The sequence below is a fragment of the Nicotiana tabacum genome, chromosome 5 (genome assembly GCF_000715075.1).
Source record: "Nicotiana tabacum cultivar K326 chromosome 5, ASM71507v2, whole genome shotgun sequence".
In the NCBI taxonomy this organism is placed as follows: domain Eukaryota; kingdom Viridiplantae; phylum Streptophyta; class Magnoliopsida; order Solanales; family Solanaceae; genus Nicotiana; species Nicotiana tabacum.
Window position 1 is genome coordinate 27835386 of NC_134084.1, and position 21643 is coordinate 27857028.

Below are 21643 nucleotides of genomic sequence, written 5' to 3' on the forward strand. Positions count from 1 at the left end.
TGTTGAGGAAATAAAAAGAGAGTTGGAACAATTTGAAAACAAGCCTAAGCCTAACCTCAATGAAACTGAGCCGATTAATATCGGAAGTCATGAAGAAGTCAAAGAAACGAAGATAAGCATTCACACTGAACAAAAAACCAGAGATGCCTTGATTCAACTTTTATTTGGATACAGAGACGTGTTTGCTTGGTCTTACGATAATATGCTGGGTTTAAGTGCTGATCTAGTGGTTCATAAGCTTCCTACGTATCCTGATTTTCCACCAGTCCAACAAAAGCACCGAAAATTTAAAACAGACGTGAGTGACAAAATCAAAGAGGAAATAATGAAGCAACTAAGCACCAATGTGGTCAGAGCTGTCTGATACACCACTTGGGTGGCGAATGTTGTGCCTATGCCGAAGAAGGATGGAAAGACCAGAGTCTGTGTTGACTACAGGGACCTGAACAAAGCAAGTCCAAAAGATAATTTTCCTTTACCAAATATCCAGATTCTTGTAGATAATTGCGCAAAGCATGAGATACAATCATTCGTGGATTGCTATGTTGGGTACCACCAAATTCTAATAGATGAGGATGATGTAGAAAAGACCGCTTTCACCACTCCATGGGGTACTTATTGTTACAGGGTCATGTTTTTCGGTTTAAAGAATGCAAGGGCAACTTACATGAGGGCTATGACCACCATTTTTCACGACATGATTCACAAAGAGATTGAAGTATATGTCGATGATGCCATCATAAAATCAAAGACACAGGTTGATCACGTGTGCGATTTGAAAAAGTTCTTCGAACGGCTTCGAAGGTATGACCTTAAGCTTAATCTAGCCAAGTGTGCATTTGGGGTTCCATCTGGGAAACTCCTCGGTTTTATAGTCAGCCGGAGAGGAATTGAACTGGATCCATCTAAGATAAAGTCCATTCGAGATCTGCCACCCCCGAAGAACAAAAAGGAAGTCATGAGTTTGCTCGGGAGGTTGAACTACATCAGTAGGTTCATTGCTCATCTCACAACCACGTGTGAGCCCATCTTTAAGTTGCTGAAAAAAGATGTCGCTATCAAGTGGACGGACGATTGCCAAAAAGCTTTTGACAGAATCAAAGATTATCTGTCAAAACCCCCTGTACTGGTCCCACCTGAACCTGGTATGCCTTTATTTTTATATTTATCGGTGATGGATAATTCCTTCGAATGCGTTCTGGGGCAACATGATGCAACAGGCAAAAAGGAACAAGCAATCTATTATTTGAGCAAGAAGTTCACCAATTATGAGGTTAAGTACACCCTTTTAGAAAGGACATGTTGTGCCTTGACTTGGGTCGCTCAGAAGCTGAGACATTATCTTTTGGCCTACACTACTTACCTCATATCCAGAATGGATCCTTTGAAGTACATCTTCCAAAAGCCAATGCCCACTGGCAGGCTCGCAAAATGGAAAATCCTGCTCACAGAGTTTGACATCGTCTATGTCACTCGCACCGTGATGAAAGCGCAGGCTTTGGTAGATCATTTGGCAGAAAATCCAGTTGATGATGAGTACATGCCACTTAGCACATACTTTTCAGACGAAAAGGTCAACTCAATAGAGGAAGTGGTTCCAGATGATCACCCTATACGGAAAATGTATTTTGATGGGGCTGTCAATATTAGAGGAGTTGGGATCGAGGCAATCCTCATCTCACCTATTGGACATCATTACCCCGCAATGGTCCAACTTTGGTTCTTCTGTACCAATAATATGACAGAATACGAAGCTTGTATCATGGGTTTGAAAATGTCCATCGATCTGGATGTGAATGAACTATTGGTTATGGGAGATTCTGACTTGCTTATCCGGCAAGCCCAAGGCGAATGGGAGACTCGACATATCAAGATTATTCCGTACAGACAATGTGTTCAAGACTTGAGCAAAAGATTCAAATCCATCGAGTTCAGGTACATTCTCAGGTTTCACAATAAGCTAGTCGTGCCTTGGCTACTTTAGCCTCAATGCTCCCTTATCCAGGCAACACTCATATTGATCCACTAGAAATCCAAGTTCGGAATCAACACAGTTACTGCAATACAATTGAGACAGAACCAGATGGTGAACCATGGTATCATGACATAAAACGATTCCTAAAAACAAGAGAATATCCAGAGCATGCTAAAGGAGATCAAAAAAGAACTATAAGGCGGCTCGCCAGTGGTTTCTTCCTGAATGGGGAAATTCTGTACAAGAGGACCCCAGATTTAAACTTGTTGAGATGCATAGATGCTACAGAAGCAGAGCGGATCATGAGTGAAGTGCATTCGGGGGTATGCGGACCTCACATGAATGGATATGTTTTGGGGAAGAAGATTCTGTGGGCAGGGTATTATTGGCTTACTATGGAGCGAGATTGCTTCAGATTTGTTCGCAAGTGTCACCAATGCCAGATTCATGGTGACCTGATTCACTCGCCTCCTTCGGAGTTGCATCCCATGTCCTCTCCTTGGCCTTTCGTTGCTTAGGGAATGGATGTCATTGGGCTGATCGAGCCAAAGGATTCAAATAGGCATAGATTCATTTTGGTTGCAGTTGATTACTTCACCAAGTGGGTGGAGGCCGTCACTTTCAAAGCAGTCACCAAGAAAGTAGTGGTAGACTTTGTTCATTCCGAAATCATCTGTCGCTTTGGTATCCCAATGACCATTATCACTGACAATGCAGCCAATCTAAATAGTCATTTGATGAAGGAGGTATGCGAACAATTTGAAATCATGCATCGCCATTCTACCCCTTACCGGCCAAAAGCCAATGGAGCCATTGAAGAGGCGAACAAGAACATCAAGAAGATTCTTATGAAGATGATCCAAGGTTCCAGGCAATGTCATGAAAAGTTGCCTTTTGCTCTTTTGGGATACCGCACGACTATTCGCACATCTGTTGGTGCAACTTCGTATGTGCTTGTATATGGAACCGAAGCTGTAATACCCGCTGAAGTCGAAGTTCCCTCTCTCCGAATTATTGTGGAATCAGAGATTGAAGACATCGAGTGGGTCAAGACCCGATTAGAACAACTGATGTTGATCGATGACAAACGGCTAGCGGCAGTGTGTTTCGGCCAATTATACTAGCAAAGAATGGCACGCGCTTACAATAAGAAAGTGCGCCCAAGGCAGTTTGAGGTAGGCCAGCTGGTTTTGAAACGCATCCTTCCGCACTAGGTAGAAGCTAAAGGAAAGTTCTCCCCGAACTGGCAAGGACCCTACATCATCAAGAAAGTGTTACCAAAAGGGGCCTTGCACTTGGTAGATGAAGAGGGACGGGTACTATACATGACTATTAACGCAGATGCAGTCAAAAGATATTATGTCTGATATGTACCCACTGTAGAATTTTCACACACCGATTTTCTCAGATCGAGATGACGAAGGCTATCATTTGCTCGCTATTCCGAATAGGTGTCACCCTTTTGTTAACTCTTTTGAGATGTATTTGTCTTATTTATTTCTGGAACCTGTGTACTTGTAAATAAAAAGAAAAAGAAAAGCCAAACAACAAATCCCTGAGTCATTGAACTACGTCCGACCTGATTCCGAAAGGATACGTAGGCAGCCTTACCCTGGGTTCGGTCCCATTAAAAAAATCCATATTCCCAATACTCCAAAACTAGGGCAGAAGTTTATTTTATTTCACGGTTTTTCTGTAAAAATGGTTCCAAAATTTGTAATTCAGTTCAAGGTTCATTTTGCCTTTTTTACCTTTCAAGAACTTCTTATCGTTGTTTTTTTGAGAATGTTTGAAGTCCCCATGCCAAAGGCGTTGGGTAACCTCCCTCATGCAGTATCTTAGTCAAAAACAAAGAGAGAAAAAAAGAAAAAAAAAATAAAAAAAAGAAAAAAGAAAAAATGAGAGAATTTTATAGGTGAAAACCCGTACGGGCACTATAAGGCGACCGTGAGCAGAGAAATGAGAGAGTCTTATTGGCGAAAACCCAGATGGGTACCATAAGGTGACAGTTAGTAGAGAAATGAGAGAGGTTAGTTAGCGAAAACCTGCAAAGGGCGCTACTAGCCGAATGAGGGTATTTGATTCTCCGGCATGAGCACAACCAAGACAAGTTCAAGATGAACATTTGCGGCGGATTTTGAGAATTAGACAGCTTAGACGGATCAGGCGTCTAGTCCAAAATGCGTGTCATGATTCATTGAAGTCGGCACATACCTCCAGATATCCCTATTCCTTTCCCCGAAAGGGACACCTTTCATTTAAGCACAGTTCTTTTTCACTTTCAATTATTATTCTGTTTTTACCCATATTTTTCTTTGAGTCCCTTTCAGTCTAACCCTGCATCAAAAGCGAAGCAAAGAAATGGCTGCAAAACTAGCTACAGTTTCCCCGTAATATCAAGCACAGTTTAGGGCATATATGGCATTGACGAAGGCACGAATCCATCTGAGATATCATTTGACAAGGCGAACAAAGTGTTTCAAAGAAACTGGAAAGTCGCATGAGTAAGACCTGCTTCATGAGAAAAGTTGATAAGCACTACAGACACAAACCGATACTGGATGCAAGACAATTGAGTTTGATTTTAAGGAAAAATTGTGTTGCCTTAGAGACAAGGGTAGAGATACCATGGACATCTGGGTATGAAACGGTTGGGGGCAACATTGGAAAGCCAAGGTCTCCAAAAAATGATACAGAGCAGCCGAGCATCTATGTACCACGCTGACAAAATCACTTCTTCGACAGCAGTGGTCGTGAATCAAACTACTCAGGGCATCAAGGCCACAAACCAACCACCACTTTGAAAACTCATAAATATTTCTTTGTTTGAAGCAGGAACAAAGTAGTGCAGAATGTCGATCCTAAAAGAACGAACGTCACCAAACGTAAGCTCCTTAAAATCTCTATTTTTTTTCTTTTTTTTTCATCAGGCATCACTATTGTTCACACCTCCCAGTTACGTAGCTTAACTTAGGTAGAACCGTTTTGCCTAGGGGGATCCAGCTCATAGTTCCGGTTAGAAGTACTCTTCGCTCAGGTTGTTTTGCGCAGCTTAACTCAGGTAGAACTGTTTCGCTTAGGGGGATCCAGCTCATAGTTCCGGATAGAAGTACTCTTCGCTCAGGTAGTTTTACGTAGCTTAACTCAGGCAGAACTATTTCGCCTAGGGGGATCCAGCTTATATATCCGGGTAGAAGTACTCTTCGCTTAGGGTGTTTTCCGTAGCTTAACTCAGGTAGAATCCTTTCGCCTAGGGGGATCCAGCTCATCGTTTCGGGTAGAACTACTCTTCGCTCAGGTTGTTTTGCGCAGCTTAACTCAGGAAGAACCATTTCGCCTAGGGGGATCCAGCTCATAGTTCCGGGTAGAAGTACTCTTCGCTCAGGGTATTTTACGGAGCTTAAATCAGGTAGAACCGTTTTGCCTAGAGGGATCCAGCTCATATTTTCGGGTAGAAGTACTCTTCACTCAGGGTGTTTTACGCAAGTTTAACGCAGGTAGAATCCTTTCGCCTTGGGGATTCAGCTCATATTTTCAGGTAAAAGTACTCTTCGCTCAGTTTGTTTTATGCAGCTTAACTCAGGTAGAATTGTTTTTCCTAGGGGGATCCTGCTCATAGTTCCGGGTAGAAGTACTCTTCGCTCAGGGTGTTTTATGTAGCCTAACTCACGTAGAATTGTTTCGCCTGGAGGGATCCAACTCATAGTTCCGTTTAGAAGTAATCTTCGCTCAGGTTGTTTAATACAGTTTAACTCAGGTATAACCTTTTTCACCTAGAGGGATTCAACACTTTATCAATAATACATGGTGCTAAGACCCGATTCTATTTCCTTCTAGTAAGAGAAGGTACCAGCCCCTGATTACATTTCCTTTCAGTAGTACGGGATACCGATCCCTGGTTACACAATCATTCGTTACCAAATTTTACCTTTTTTAGCTAGTTTATACTACTATTTTTGTCTGGCTTTTCAATAAATTAGATAATTTACAGATTTCTCTAATAACTCACAAAATATTTCTAGTGCCAGACTGGGGCAAAAATGTTTTTGTTCGTTTTTTTTGTCTTTGATGGTTTTGCAGGCTCGGCCATATAGCACAAGTGAAGATTAAAGCTTGCAGTTTCAGTTTTTCATTAGAAGGAAGAAGTCTTTCGATCACAGGATAGTTGGAGTTAACTTTGACAATGTGTCAGTAACCCAGCTTCTCAAGATTCATCTTCTCAATTTCAGATCAGGAAAACAAGCAACTAAAATTGAGCCATAATCGTTTCTTCAAAGAGTATCAAAATCCAATCTAAGGTAAACGCAAGCGAGCAGGTCAAGAATCAAGATTTGACTCCAGAAGACGTATAGATAAGAATTTTGTACTCTTAGTTTGCAGACATATATAGTACTCTTCTCTTTTTCTTTTTCGATGTAAGAAGCGAGTAACAGCAATAGCAACAGCGACAGCAACAGCAGCAACAGTCTTAACTCTAGTGTCCGGTAGTCCCAGTGACCAAATTTTTCCAGAACTACACTGACCTGATTCCTTTATAGCCAAGGATATGTAGGCAGCCTCGGAAGCAAGGTTCGGTCACCTTTTTTTCAAAAAAAAAATTGCTTCCATTGGAGTGACATGTGAGCAAAAATTAGCTATGGAATTCACTTTTCTTTGCACGAAAACTCTTCATGTTCTCGAGCAAAGAGGGGAAGCTGTGAACACCTAATTTTTGCATTATTTAACACCTCCTAAAGTTATTAGTGTTTTATTATTTTAATTATTTTTCTCAATTTTTGTGACTTTAATTGCATATTTCCTATCATAAAATACTAAAAAAATAGTTCTTTCTTCATTTGTGCATTTTAAGAATTAACTAGTTGTTCAGTTGGTGAATTAATCTAGTTAATTGATCATTAGAATAAGTTATTTAATTAATTTATTTGTGTAAAATTAGTTTAATAAGTAGGATTAAGGAAGAAATTTGGCCAAATTTGAAAGAAAAAGTGTCCAAGAGTGCAAGATAAAGGGCTGCCATTGAAAGAGTCTGAAACTACGTAGTTTTGCCTCAAAACTACGTCGTTTCACTAATGAAACAAGATCAAATCATACCCATCCATTCCATCTTGATCCAATGGATCTCATTCACTCTTGGCTTAGGTATTTAAAGCCTCAAAAATCTGAAAAATTGTCCTCATTTTCACCCATAATTCTTTTCTCCTTCTTCTCTCTTCTCTCTCTCTTCACTCTCTCTACGTCGCCCCAGCTCCGCCCACCGCCGCCGGCCGGAAATCGCCGCCGCCGGCGGACCACCTCCAAACACCTCCAAATTCACACCATGTAATCTCCACAACTTCTTCCATATCTCCAAACCAAATCCTTCAAAAATCCCTCAAACTCCTTGAATCTTAGATCTAGGAAATTTTTCCGTCATTGTTTTGCCCAAATTCTTGAAGCTCCAACCACTACCACCCCACAATACTTACATCAATGGATAGAGCCCCTCAAGACCTAGCTATTGATGCCAATTTCACCCTGAAAATGCGACGATCAAAATTCGGCCAAATTCCGGCAACCTCCCCGAACACGCTCTTTTGGCATACCACCATTTTTTCGGCCACTTGAATTATAAAATGGTAAAATCTTAGTATTTTTTGTGGCTGATTTTTTATTTCAGATTTTATTTTTGTCTATTATTAATTATTTTAGCATTAGTTTTTGAAGTTTGAAATGTTAAATTTTCTGTTTTTGCACTTGTTGAAGTAGTAAAATAGTTTTGTATTGATAAACGTGAGGTAGTGAAAAATACTTAATAGTATATGGTACTTGTTTGGTTGTTTGTTTACTACTTCAAGACGCTTTGAGTACAACACTCAAAAGTCAAATTGTTTGGTAAGAAAATGTAGACATTTGGACATTGTTTGAATAAAAGTCTATCTTTGAATAGTTGAGAGTAGATTTTGTTTGAAATACTTGACAAGATTTGAACCAGAAAGTCTTGCTTTTTTGAATTTTTGAGCAGATTTTGTAGAAAGATCTGTCAAAAAGATTGATTTTTAATTTTTTGAAATAGCTGTTTGTTTTGATATATATAGAGGGGACTCCATCACACTTCGAAGAAGGGGGGCATTATTATTTCTGCTTTGAACATACAAAAAAAAAAAATTAGCAACTGAAGCATCCTTTAGTAAGCTGAAATTGTAAATCTTAAAGTGCAAATCTTTTTTTGAAAAGTATAAGTCCTCTTTAGAGTTTGTTTCTGGGTTTCTTCTCTGAGTTTTCGAGTTGTTTTAACACGGATTTGCTGCTGTTGTGCTGCTATTTTTATGTTGCTTTAGTTGCTGAGCTTCCATTCTTCGTTGCTGTATTTATTATTCTGCGACTCAGGTAACTCTTTAATCTTATGTTGCAGATATTTTCACATTAACAAGAGAACTCATCTTGATTGTTGGGAGCATGTCCATTTAAATAAATGAGTGGTTAGCTAAATTTCTTTATTGTTTAAATATATCTTGTTGTAGTTCATATGTAAAATAAATCCTTAGTTGATCAAACACTCTTTATTCATGTGTTATTTGTCTTTACTATCTATTATAGTTTTGATGCATATAAAAATGAAATGTTCCAAGTAGGTTGCAATGTGCTTAAAAACTCTTTTTGCCCCTTTGCAGTTCTGGCCAGTTTATGAAAAATAACAAAAGAGCCATGCTTGAAATCTTTATTTATTTTGATAAAATACAGATTTTATATGTGACCATCTCTGCTAGGATTTTAGATTTTTTTTGGGTAGAAAGTGGCTAGATCCTAAATCGGTGTTTGAAATTGCTAGTTAAAAATAAGGGTTAATGGCTTAGAGCAAAAGAGGTCAGACTCGCAATTTAGCCCAGGTGGGTTGTCTTAGTAAACCAGCATTTGAAATCTATTGGGCTTTCAGCTTGTGCCCATTTTCGAAGCCCAATAATTGGCCAAGGCAGATTCTGTCCAATATGCCCAATGCCTTTAAGAAGTCTATAAATATTTTGTCCATTTATTTCATAGATGTTGGCCTAATGCCATAACTAAATAAGCAAATTGGCTCACTTTCTCAATAAATAATATGATCCATCTTCAAAATAATACTTACTAGATTAGTTGAATAAACTTATTAAGAATTAGTTAATTTTCATGATGTGTAATAATAATCCAATAACTTAAGTACCTTTAATTAATTTAAATGCTAGGCAACTAGTAAGCCCGTTTTAACTTTTTTATTACTATTATTTCACGGACTCGCTTGCGTAGCATGATATTAACTCTTAATATTTTAATTCAATAATCTCATACTATTTCTACTAGCTTTAATTAGTTTCTAATTTAATAAACCTTTTGCTAAACTCGCGGATTCGCTTGCGTAGTGCGATAGTAACTCTTAATAAATAATTTTCTCAATGCACAAATATAGTAATTTTTTTGAAAGTAATAACGTGTTAATAATTCTTTATCATTACTGCGGATTCGCTTGCGTAGTGCTGTTATGACTAAGCCAATAAATTTTGTCTAGATTACACATTCGTTAGCGTAGTGTGATTATGACATTTTATTATTTTTTTTAATAATCAAATAAGTAAAAGCGGACATAAGAAAAGCATAAAAATAAAATAAATCACAGTTTATCCAAGTTTAATTCAAGCCAAATGTAGTCAATAAAGCGACCGTGCTAGAACCACGGGACTCGGGGAATGCCTTACACCTTCTCTCCGGTCAACAGAATTCCTTATCTGGACTTTGTTTTCGTGAACCAATAATAATAGAGTCAAACCTTCCTTTGAATTGGGATTCAAATAAAAGGTGACTTGGAACACCGACAAAAATCAATTCCAAGTGGCGACTCTGTAAATAAAATAATCCATATTCAAATTTTGTCACTTTAATTGAAAAAACTCTTTGACCCATACCCATATCTTTGGAGGGAGAAAGGGGGTGTGACAATTACTATGCCGTCTTGATATATTTACAGGAAATTGGTTTTTCCAAACTGAAGGCTCACTTCTATATAAACCACTTCGTCTCAATTGTGCACCTAGCGATGCAAGTTATCTTGGTATGATCATTTCAACTGTGCAAGATATATAATACATTAAACAATTGCCTAATATAAGGAATTGTTTACAACCACAAAGAAAGTTTGATAAATCAGCTACACTTTTTGCAGGTAATGTGAATGAGTACTTAGAATCTAATCGCTCAAAAAACTCCGAAGAAAAGGATATTCAGGTGAAAAGAAAATTATTTGCCTTAGCTTGACTTCTCTCAAATTTGTGACTAAATTGTTACTTTAAGGGGCAAATATACTTTTGAAAAATATTTTTCCGTGTTTGATTGATAGGTGAAAATATTATTTTAAAAAAAATTATTTGGATAAAAACAATGATACCTTTTTATATTTGAAAATAATTTTAAACTTTTTATTTACCCTTAATCACATATTTCTATAGCCACATAAATCTTATGGTATATTTGAATAGTCTTTAATTTTTATTTTTTTTATATTTCGTACCTAGTCAAACTATGCCACATAAATTATAAATTGAAACAAGGCTAGTATATTTCTTTTTTGTTAAATAAAATTGTAGCTGGATTGTTTGCCTCAATAGGTAAGCAGAACAATACAGATCAAAAGTTTGACAGAAGAGATCAAACATATGTTGAATTCGATGGAGGATGGAAGGTCAAGTGTCTTAGCCTATGACACAGCTTGGGTTTCCTTTATTCCGAATAGTACTAATTGTAAGCACGTGATTTTTGCCCTATATGATAATTACTCCCAAAAAATTCAAAAAATAAAATAATTTTCCTTGGTGTGCAATTTTGTGCAATTTTGTGATATTTTGAATAATTATTTGTATTGGTCTGTGCATATTTATTTGTTAAATTATTAAAAATACAAAAATATGTCGCATTTCGCATGTAGGATTTAATTATACAATTGTTAGTAACTAAGTTTGTTTTACAAAAAATAAAAATTACAAAAAATAGGCATCGTTTGCATTTTTAGCATTTAATGTCCAAATATACAATTTTATGCTTAATTATTACTTAATTATGCGTTAATTGTTATTGGGAGTTAATTTGCATTTTTTAACTTAATTTAGTTCTTAATAATAGTTTAAGTATTTTTATAATTTAGTTTTATAAAAATAAAAGAAGAAAAGAGAGCAAAAAATAAAGAAAGTCGGAATTGGGCCTCTTCTTCAAATTCAAGCTACAAGCCCAAAAAATACTCAATCTTCCCAAACGACCCAGTCCATTTCGAACTGGGTCGACCCAGTTCATAACCCAACACCCCTATTATCTTACAAACAACACAAAAACAAAAAAAAAGGAAAAGAAAACAATAAACAAGCTAAGTCATCCGCCTATCCCCCCTCCTATCTTCTTCTTCTTCCTCAAGTTTCACCAAGCTCCATCAATGGCTGCCCTCCTTCTCCTTCTCCAACACACACAGCAAACACATACTTACACACACACACAGCAACGCAAGCACACACGCGCACGTCGTCTCCAAGCTGCCCTCCCATGAACGACCTCAAAAACCATAAACAACCCAACGCGAAGCTCGCTTCAGCTGCGTCTGCCATTGCTGCATCGCCACTGCTTCGTCAACCAGCTTCACATCGCCATGGACGCCGTTGTTTCTTCTTCATCGAAGCCCAACTCCATCGCTGCTTCTGCTGCCTCGTCCGCTGCTTCCCGTCCGAAGCCACCATCGCCGCTGCTTCATCGTCTTTCTCCTGCTGCGTCGCGGCTGCTTTCCTTCCTCCTTCCAGCTGCTACTGCTTCATGCTGCTTCTTCTTCCTCACTCGACGGACTGCTGTTGCTGCTCATCGCAGCAGTTGCTCCTGCTTCACGTTGCTTCATCTTCTTCGTCTCGTTCGAAGGTCTTTCGTTGAGTCGAAGCTCGGACAGATTTGTTTACAATCGAGTTCGTCGTTGATTCATATACGGTTAGTTGTTTTTGAGTTTTATTTTTGTCCATATTTCATATTTATATTTCTCGAAGTTAAAATCGTTAAATATTTGATTTTTGTTTTGTTCATCGTTGAAATAATTTTCTAGTGTGTTCATGTGTTTTGATTGAATTAATTTTCAGATTTCAAATGGAAAGTTAATTAGTGGTTTTTCATGTTTATTTCATGTTTGTTTTATTGTTTAGGTAAGAATTTGTTAGTTTGATGTTTGTTATATTCAAATTGAAATTTAATTGATTATTTCTTCAATTTGTTTCATGTTATTATATATTTTTCAGAAATTATTAATGTTGTTTGAGTCATTTAATCCGTCATGTTTGTTGTTTTAAAAAATAGATTCATTCATGTTCATACTTTGTTTGGTTGATCTTGAATCCGAAATTTGTATAGTTTGATTTCTTGTTTATCATTTATGATTATTTCTTGAATTTGTCTCATAATCTTGTTTAAGTTTAATATAGGAATTGTTGGTTGTAATGTTATTAGAGTTAATTTTAAGTTCAATATGATTGAATTTAGAAATCTAAATATACTTGTTTGTTGTTGTTGATTGAATCTGAAAAGAGGATTGTTTGTTGCTAAAAATATTGTTCAATCAAATTTTAGTTGTTCTTTGTTGTTCAATTTGTGTTCATGTGATATTATTGTTGAATGGGTTAAGAAATCATGTTCATAAGATTTGTTGTTTGAATTTATGTAGAAATTGGTCATATTGGCTATATTTTGGTTGAGTGTGATTAATTGATTTGTTATAGCTGATGGGGTAGTTTGGTAATTTGCAATACGTTCAGGGGTAGTTTGGTAATTTCAATAAGGCCGGAGGGGTAGTTTAGGAATTGTACATTTTGTAATTTTTTATGTGAAGCATGGAGGACAAAATGTAATGGGGTGGGTTGTGATATGGTTGTTTAATATAAAGGGGGGACAAGACAAATTTTAGTGTGGGGGAATCTTGTATCTGTTTATATTAGGCATGTGGGACAAAATATAATGGGGTGGGGGTGATATATTTATTTAATGTAATGGGGGTGAGTGGGAAGATAATGGGTTTGGTAGGAGAAAGTGATGGATTTTAATTGATTAAAGAGTTGGGATTATATATAGGAAGTCTTGATCACACAGACAGAAGAGAAAAAAGGAATCTGAAATAAGAGAATAAAAAGAGACAGAACAGAAAAACACAAAGGGAGAGAAAAAAGGGCTGAATATTTAAGAGAGAGAAAAATTCCGAAAAAATATTCAAACTTTCAAATAAAAAAAAACTAAAAAATCTTCTGCTTTCTTTCATTGTTTGAAATCAGCATTAATTGTTGTTGTTTCATAAAAGTTGGAAGCATTTGTTTTGGGATTACTACTGCACCGGTCTGTTACTGGGTTGTTACTGTTGCTGGGCTGTTGTTGCTGTGTTGTACTGTTATTACTACTGCTGATTCTCATCTTCATTTTCTTTTGCTTCTAATATCAGGTACACATCTGACACGCTGGTTATTGTAATCCGAATATGAAGCATGAATACGAAAAATGAAGAGTTGAAATTCTGAATTAGCTTTAATTATATTCTGAATTTTATTTATATGTATAATTTATTTAGTTTGCAAAAAATCAGAATCGTGTAGCTATTTAATACATATAGTAGAACATCCGACGATAGCTTAACGATTGAACTATCTATATATTGCCAAAAAATAAATAAATGGTGTAGTAACTCCGTCAAGTAAAAATCAAACGAATAGGCCATCTAGTAGGAACTTGGTAGAAATATTGTTTAGTTAAATAATATTGGTTAATTTCAGCATGTAAATGGTCTAGGATTAAAATTAGATTGCTAAGTTTTTTTTTTAATTTGACAAACTGATAGAATGCCTAGTATAATGTAATTAGGTAATAACATGTGAATAAGACGACCCAGGTTTAGTTTTATGTCATACACGTTGGGTCTGGGCCTGCAGTGACAACGGACTGTCATGTTTGCATCATTTTCAGATTTTATGAATCATATTCAAAATTCATCTATAACAACTCAAGCATGTAAGTAAATTAAGATATTTTTTCTTTTATTTTGTAGAGACAGATTTCAATAGAAAAATGTAGGTATTTTAGGACTGTCCTTTTAAAAATAAAATGAGACGAGTCTCGCTTAATAAAATGTATAGATTGTGGGGCCCTCATAAAATGTTTAATTAAAATTAATTAGACTTTGAGATGAGCCGTTTAGCAAAATTCCACGGCCTTACCCAGAAATAATAACACGCTAATTGCTTTAGGCGCGCATTTTAATAAGCTTACTTTCTTAAATTCGGGTGTGCATTTTATGCGACCCAAATCCAAATCCCAAAACATTGAATAAAAATACGTTCCGGATCGCGAGTGCATTTTATGTGACGCAATCCAAAGACATATTTTTAAACGATGTTCCCATTTTTTTTTAAAAAAAATATAATGATAAAAGAGGTAAAAAGATAAAATTTGCACATGAGCTCATAATTGTATAAAACTCAGATATTTAAGCCAAATATGACAGTTGAGCGACCGTGCTAGAACCACGGAACTCGGGAATGCCTAACACCTTCTCCCGAGTTAACAGAATTCCTTATCCGAATTTCTGGTGCGCAGACTGTAATACAGAGTCATTCTTTTCCTCAATTCGGGATTAAAATTGGTGACTTGGGACACCTTAAATCTCCCAAGTGGCGACTCTGAAATAAATAAACAAATCCCGTTTCGACTGTCCTTTAATTGGAAAAACTCCCTACGCCCCTCGCGGGGGCGGAAAAAGGAGGTGTGACAGCTCTGGCGACTCTGCTGTGGATAAGGAACCCAGAACCACTGGTTCAGGGTTCAAGAATTCGAGCTTAAAATAACTGTTATAGTTGGCTTTATTTATTATCTGATTTTTACATGATATATGCCTAATGTGCTAAATGATGTTTTTACCGCTTTAATATTATCTGAATTGTGTATATAAAACTGCTACGAAACCCTTCTTCTTTCTGAGTCTTCTGAATTTATGGTGTACACGTGCGCGTGGCCCACCTTTCTGTTAGAAGTCATACCAAATAAAATGAAGTTGGGACAAGTAACTAGGCCGGGTAGACTTTCGTGCTCCCGGTACGTTGCCCCCACTTCGGCTCAAGCTGTCCACTTGGGTAAGCCAGGGCTAGAACAATATGCCTCAGGTTTTTCACTTAGAATAACTCAGCTTCATGCCGGATCCCTAGTAGGAACGTTTGTTTGCATCACGTGCATTTGACTTTGGAGGCTCAACACAGGGGTTGGGTCTGTCTAGGACAGGTGTACCAAAAAATGAAAATGACCATCCTGATGCATCTTACTTGCTGCTACTTGCGCATTTATTTGATTCGGACTTGTGTGTTGACTGACTTTTGAATATCAGGAATAATATTTTAAAATTGAAAAAAAAAAGAAATAGCGGTTAGGGAATTGACTGTTTATTTTTGAAAAAAAAAACAAATGCCCAAATACTGTCAAAACTCTGCCGAAATTTTGAGAAAATGAAAAAAAAATGTTTTATTAGTTTGTTTTATTAAAAGCAAAGAAAAAATAGAAAGAAAAAAAAACGTTGTTCTATCTTATTTTTCAAAAAAAAATAACAAAAAAAATATATAAAAAGGAAAATAGTTTGTCTTCCCCCGAAAATGACAATGAAAAAGAGTCTTACTTTTAAAATAGTTTTTTTATTCGTTTCTGAAAAATTCAAAATGAAAATGAAAAGAGTCGTGCTTTGAAAGTGGCTTTGTTATTTATTGCTGAAAAAGAAAAAAAATCCTGTTTTAAAATAGTTCGGTTAGTTGGCCCGAACTATGCGGGTTTGATTCTCACCGGATGTGAGATACGTAGGCAACCCTCATCGGGTCCAACCCCCCTTTTTGCTAAAATAGTCAAAAACAAATAAATATAAATAAAAAAACGTGCCAAAATTTTAATTTTGTCATAAATAAGTCGGGTGGTGTCCAACCTCCCCTTCTGCTAAAAAATAGCCAAAAAAAAATATGTCAAATTTTAATTTTGTCATAAAGAAGTCGGGTGACGTTGTTTTATCAAGACATAGCCGAATGTTCCCGAAAGAGACGCCGGAAGGCTGACTTTGCATAAACAGCCACCTTTTGGGTCATGTTTAGGATTTTTGGTCCAGTTGACCCACACAACCTTAAAAATCTTCGTCCCCGAGGCGCTGAAGGGCCGTGTTTGCAACACCCAGTTTTTATTGCAATTTAAAAAAAAAAGAGTCAACGGTCAGGTAAATACCGTTTGGATGTTTGGTCAAAATAAGCCGAGCCAGCTTCGACCGCGTCTTAAACCATTCTTGCCGAAATAGCCTTAGAGTATCTTTCAGTTGTCGAAAGGCTATTTTCGTAAAAGAATGGACAAGTTTGTAAAGTGTCATAAAATAATCTCCCCGACCTCAAAATTCATGTGAGCTTTGGAAGGGGCCACATTTGCAAAAATAGCCGTTTGGTTGCATTTGTCAAATGGGGAAAGGAAGCTGGCCTGTTTGTTTCGAGGTTATAAATCTTTAATTAGAATATGTGGGTTGTTTGATTTTCGAGTTTGTAGGTCATCTTCAAACCTTTGAAACCCAGTTTATTTTAATATGAAAATTGAAAAAAAATGATTAGTATTGTTTATCTTTTATTGGTCCGAACTACGCAAGGTCTGATTCATGCGGGGTCATGATACGTAGGCAATCTCCATAATATTCGACCACGACAAAAAAAAATGATGAAAAAGAATGAAGAAAAAAAATGAAAAAAAAATGAATGAAAAAAAAATCGAAAAAAGAAGAAAAAAAGAAAGATGTTATTAATAATGGGGACCGACGGAGTCCATTCTAACCTGTTTCACTTTGAATCACAAAAAAAGTTAAGGTAGTTGGTTTGTGGCAAGCCGGAAATACAAGACCCAGAAGCACACTTTGCGGGGATCAGGCCTGATAACAGAAGCACTCGAATCCTATTGGGACTTGTTGACTAAAGTTGATGATATTGAAGTTGGCAATGGTCTGGGCAATACTGATGCGAAGCTCAGTGGCTGAGATGCCAGTTTTGATAAAATGGGAGGACGCTCTGTTCCTTGGTTAGTAGGAGAGAAGTTTTTGGTGGCTTATTTTGTTGTCATTTCTGTTGTCCGGATTATTCTTAGGGTTGTAATCCGAATATTGTCTTGTGTCAAACCTTCTTATCTTTCCAGTTTGTCATATCAGTTTGTTTAAGTTTTGTAAAGGCTGTGTTAGGATTTTATTCTGGTTGTTTTGTTTGTTTTATTATTCAAACCATTTCGCCGGTAGTCTAATACAAAAGCCGGTCTTTTATGATTTCCAGTTTCCTTTTTGTTTAGTCCTTTTATCATTTTTATTCAGCACCGATTCTAGTGACATGACATGCGCACGCAGTTTGAGCCTAATCTTAAAAGTTAATCATAAAACCCTGGGAAGGTGATCAAAGCATTTAAAGGAAATAAGAACGGTTTGAGATTATTTGAAGCCCGAGTCATGTGGAACTGGGGCAAGTAAAACACAAAGAAAACCGTTAAATGCAAGATTCGCCGAATTGGCATGAGGGTCGTTCATGAGAGTGAGAGTGTCGCCCAGCAGTGCTTTAGAAATGACAAATGAAAAAAGCAAGTGTTTAACATAATTGTCAAGTCCAGCACCATCGGAAGAGACTATAGATCTATGTTCAAATGTGTTGTTTGCACTTGGCATGTTTTGAAGACTGGAATGACGAAGGCATTTTGTTCTGCTACCTAAACACTTTATCCTTCGTTACCCCTTTTGAGCCTTATTTATTTTCTTTCATACCCCTCGTTCGGAATCAATAGCAACGACTAGGAAATACGAGCCTGGAAGGTAAAGAGAACAAAAATCAACAAAAAAAACGAAAAAAAGGAAAAGAAAAGAAAAATGATAACAAAAAACAAAAGAAAGTCAAATGAAAAAAGATGAATTGGGAATTACGTTTGACCTGATTCCTCAAAGAGGATACGTAGGCGCTTCACGGGTCGGTCATAAGGTGCATAGTGGCCACAATGGTCACAGTGTGCCTGGTGTAATAAAAAAAAATTAAAAAAATAAATAAATAAAATTTTAATTATAAATAAATAATCCCCAAGCAAGAAACTGGGGCAAGGGTTGCGCTTGTGGTAAACAAATATGGTTCTGAAGGTTGTAATTTTTAAACCCCAAATTTATTTTGTTTTTGAGCCTTTAATACCCTTTCTTTCTAGCCTATCCAAAAACCCACATTACGGTCCAAAGAAAGACATTCTGATCAGTCTGCAAAAGATGCCAAGTCAGACAAATGAGAGTCTTACCGGTGAACATAACACTCTATTCCACAACAGAAAGGACTCTAATCTCCAGTAGAGAGAGTCATACCGGCAACACTCCAAATCCCCAGCTGGAAAGTGATACAAATGAGCGAGTCTTATCGGTGAAAATCTTCACGGACACCATAAGGCGATAAAAGCTGAGAGAAAAACCAAAATGAGAGAGGCTTGATAGTGAAAACCCTTCGGGCACTACAAGTCGAATAAGATTGGGAATCAGATGGGGAATTGTCAATTGAAGATCTTGAAAGACGATTGACGACGGAGGATAGGACACATATGCATGTCATGACCATTAGAGTTGGTGTCTGCGTTTGATAGGTTTTTATTTATAATTCTTTTGTTAAAGAGTCATTTTTTCCTTTGTCTTTTATTCTGTTCCTTTTTATCTTTCTCCTTTCATAGAAAATTTCCCAGTAGAGTCTGTTTGTTCAGAACCAAGGGAAATGACTTCAAAATAGGCCATCAGCTTTCCAAGATAAGATCTGACTAGTACATCCAAGTGGTATAGTCAGGAAGGAACAAGCGCGAGGCCAGTGACAAGAAAGATATCCCCAACAAAAGGATTGACGAGTGTCAAGAGGGATATACTTGCCAAAATCAAAGGTTATTAAAACCTCAAGGCCAAGGCCCGTGGACAAATCAAGGAGAGCAATGAGCATGATTTGGGAAATTTATATGAGACTAAAAGGTCGGGAAAATGCAAGTTTCCGAGCCATGCCACGAAAGAAGAGGGATATCCCCACCAGAAAAGGATTATCCCCAGCAAATAATATCATCCCCAACAAGTTGTGGGACGCAGAGCAAGGAAGGAGAAAGGGAAAAGCCATCCCAGTAGGAGTATCACAACCAACCACCGCGTTTTAAACTAACAAAATATTGTTTGATTTGAAACAGGTAAAAGAAATAGCATTTATAACGGAAATGCATGATAAAGATTGTCAAACTGGGGCAAAAAATTTTCCTTTCATTTAGAAAAATTTTCTGAAAGTCAGGTACCCATTCGAGGAAGAATAAAGATAACATCAGCCTCAAGGGAAGTGGTCTTTGAACCAGTTTTACCCCCAGCACAACAAGTCTTAATAAAAGGAGTTGTATCCCCAGCAGATAGAACCAAAGAGATGAAATTGGTGTTTAGAAAAAGCAAAACCCATTATCATCCCCAGCAGCTTCCAGGAGAATGAATCATCGATTTGAAGGGATAAAATTCCCCAGCAACGTTATTCTCAACAACGTTATCCCAAGAAGATAACACTTTTATCTCAGCAGTGTTGAGAGGAAAAAAAAATTGAAGGAGGGGAAGAAAGGAGACTCCCTTAGTGGTATTATCCTTAGCAATCAGGCGTCCACCTAGAGGACAAGGAAGAACAGTTGAAATATCAGAAGTCAGGCGTCCACCTGGAGAACAAGGAAAAGCACCAAAACTGGGGCAGAGGATTTTCTGCCATTGTCGAAAATTTTCTCGGAGGAACGAGGAAATCAATTCAAGTTTTAAGAGATATCAAGACAACACGATTCGAAGAAAAACAGTCGGAGGTAAGACAATTCCAAGATTTTGAAAATGGGACCATCCGCCCTCGAATAGGATATTTTGGGTTCGTCCGCCCTCGAATAGGATATTTTGGGTTCGTCCGCCCTCGAATAGGATATTTTGGGTTCGTCCGCCCTCGAATAGGATATTTTGGGTTCGTCTGCCCTCGAATAGGATATTTTGGGTTCGTCCGCCCTCGAATAGGATATTTTGGGTTCGTCCGCCCTCGAATAGGATATTTTGGGTTCGTCCGCCCTCGAATAGGATATTTTGGGTTCGTCCGCCCTCGAATAGGATATTTTGGGTTCGTCCGCCCTCGAATAGGATATTTTGGGTTCGTCCGCCCTCGAATAGGATATTTTGGGTTCGTCCGCCCTCGAATAGGATATTTTGGGTTCATCCGCCCTCGAATAGGATAATTTAAAAAAAAAAGTTTGAATTTGAAAAAAAAAGAGTTGTTGAAATCTCGCCAACCTAAAGAAAGGAATGACATTTTATTTTTAAAATTGAAATCAGGAGCCCCCTGAAGAATAGAATGGCGATTTATTGGTTGAAATCAGGAGCCCCCCTGAAGAATAGAATGGCGATTTATTGTTTGAAGTCAGGAGCCCTCCTGAAGAAAGGAAAGTCGTTTTTAAAAAAAGGGTTGTTGAAATCTCGCCATCCAAAGAAAGGAATGGCATTTTTTGAAAAGTTGTTGAAGTCAGGAGCCCCCTGAAGAACAGAATGACGATTTATCGGTTGAAGTCAGGAGCCTCCCTGAAGAACAGAATGGCGATGTATTGGTTGAAATCAGGAGCCCCCCTGAAGAATAGAATGGCGATTTATTGGTTGAAATCAGGAGCCCCCTGAAGAATAGAATGGCGATTTATTGGTTGAAATCAGGAGCCCCCTGAAGAACAGAATGGCGATTTATTGTTTGAAGTCAGGAGCCCGCCTGAAGAAAGGAAAGGCGTTTTTAAAAAAGGGGTTGTTGAAATCTCGCCATCCAAAGAAAGGAATGACATTTTTTGAAAAGTTGTTGAAGTCAGGAGCCCCCCTGAAGAACAGAATGGCAATTTGTTGGTTGAAGTCAGGAGCCCCCCCTGAAGAACAGAATGACAATTTATTGGTTGAAGTCAGGAGCCCGCCTGAAGAGAGGAAAGACATTTTATTTTAGAAGTTGTTGAAGTCAGGAGCCCGCCTGAAGAGAGGAATGACGTTTATTTTTAAAGTTGTTGTTGAAGTTGGGAGCCCGCCCAGATAACAGAGGCTTACATTTCAGTCTTTATATTTCAAGCGTTGAAGTTGGGAGCCCGCCCAGATAACAGAGGCATACATTTCAGTCTTTACATTTCAAGCATTGAAGTTGGGAGCCCGCCCAGATAATAGAGGCACATATTTCAGTCTTTACATTTCAAGCGTTGAAGTTGGGAGCCCGCCCAGATAACAGAGGCATACATTTCAGTCTTTACATGTCAAGCATTGAAGTTGGGAGCCCGCCCAGATAACAGAGGCATACATTTCAGTCTTTATATTTCGAGCATTAAAGTTGGGAGCCCGGCCAGATAACAGAGGCATACATTTTAGTCTTTACATTTCAAGCGTTGAAGTTGGGAGCCCGCCCAGATAACAGAGGCATACATTTCAGTCTTTAATTTTCAAGTATTGAAGTTGGGAGCCCGCCCATACAACAGAGGCATACATTTCAAGATCAAGTCAGAGGACAATAAAACAGAGGGTTACAATAGGAATCCCCAGCAGGAAACAATAAAAATCCCCAGCACCGGGAAGCAGAAGGTTGCAACAAGAGGTCCCAGCACAAA

The 21643-nt window shown here is 37.7% G+C and overlaps 1 pseudogene; it reads left to right on the forward strand.

Moving 5' to 3' along the window:
• Positions 1–21643, forward strand: part of LOC107808541 (copal-8-ol diphosphate hydratase, chloroplastic-like) — a 60091-nt pseudogene that overhangs the window by 12410 nt on the left and 26038 nt on the right.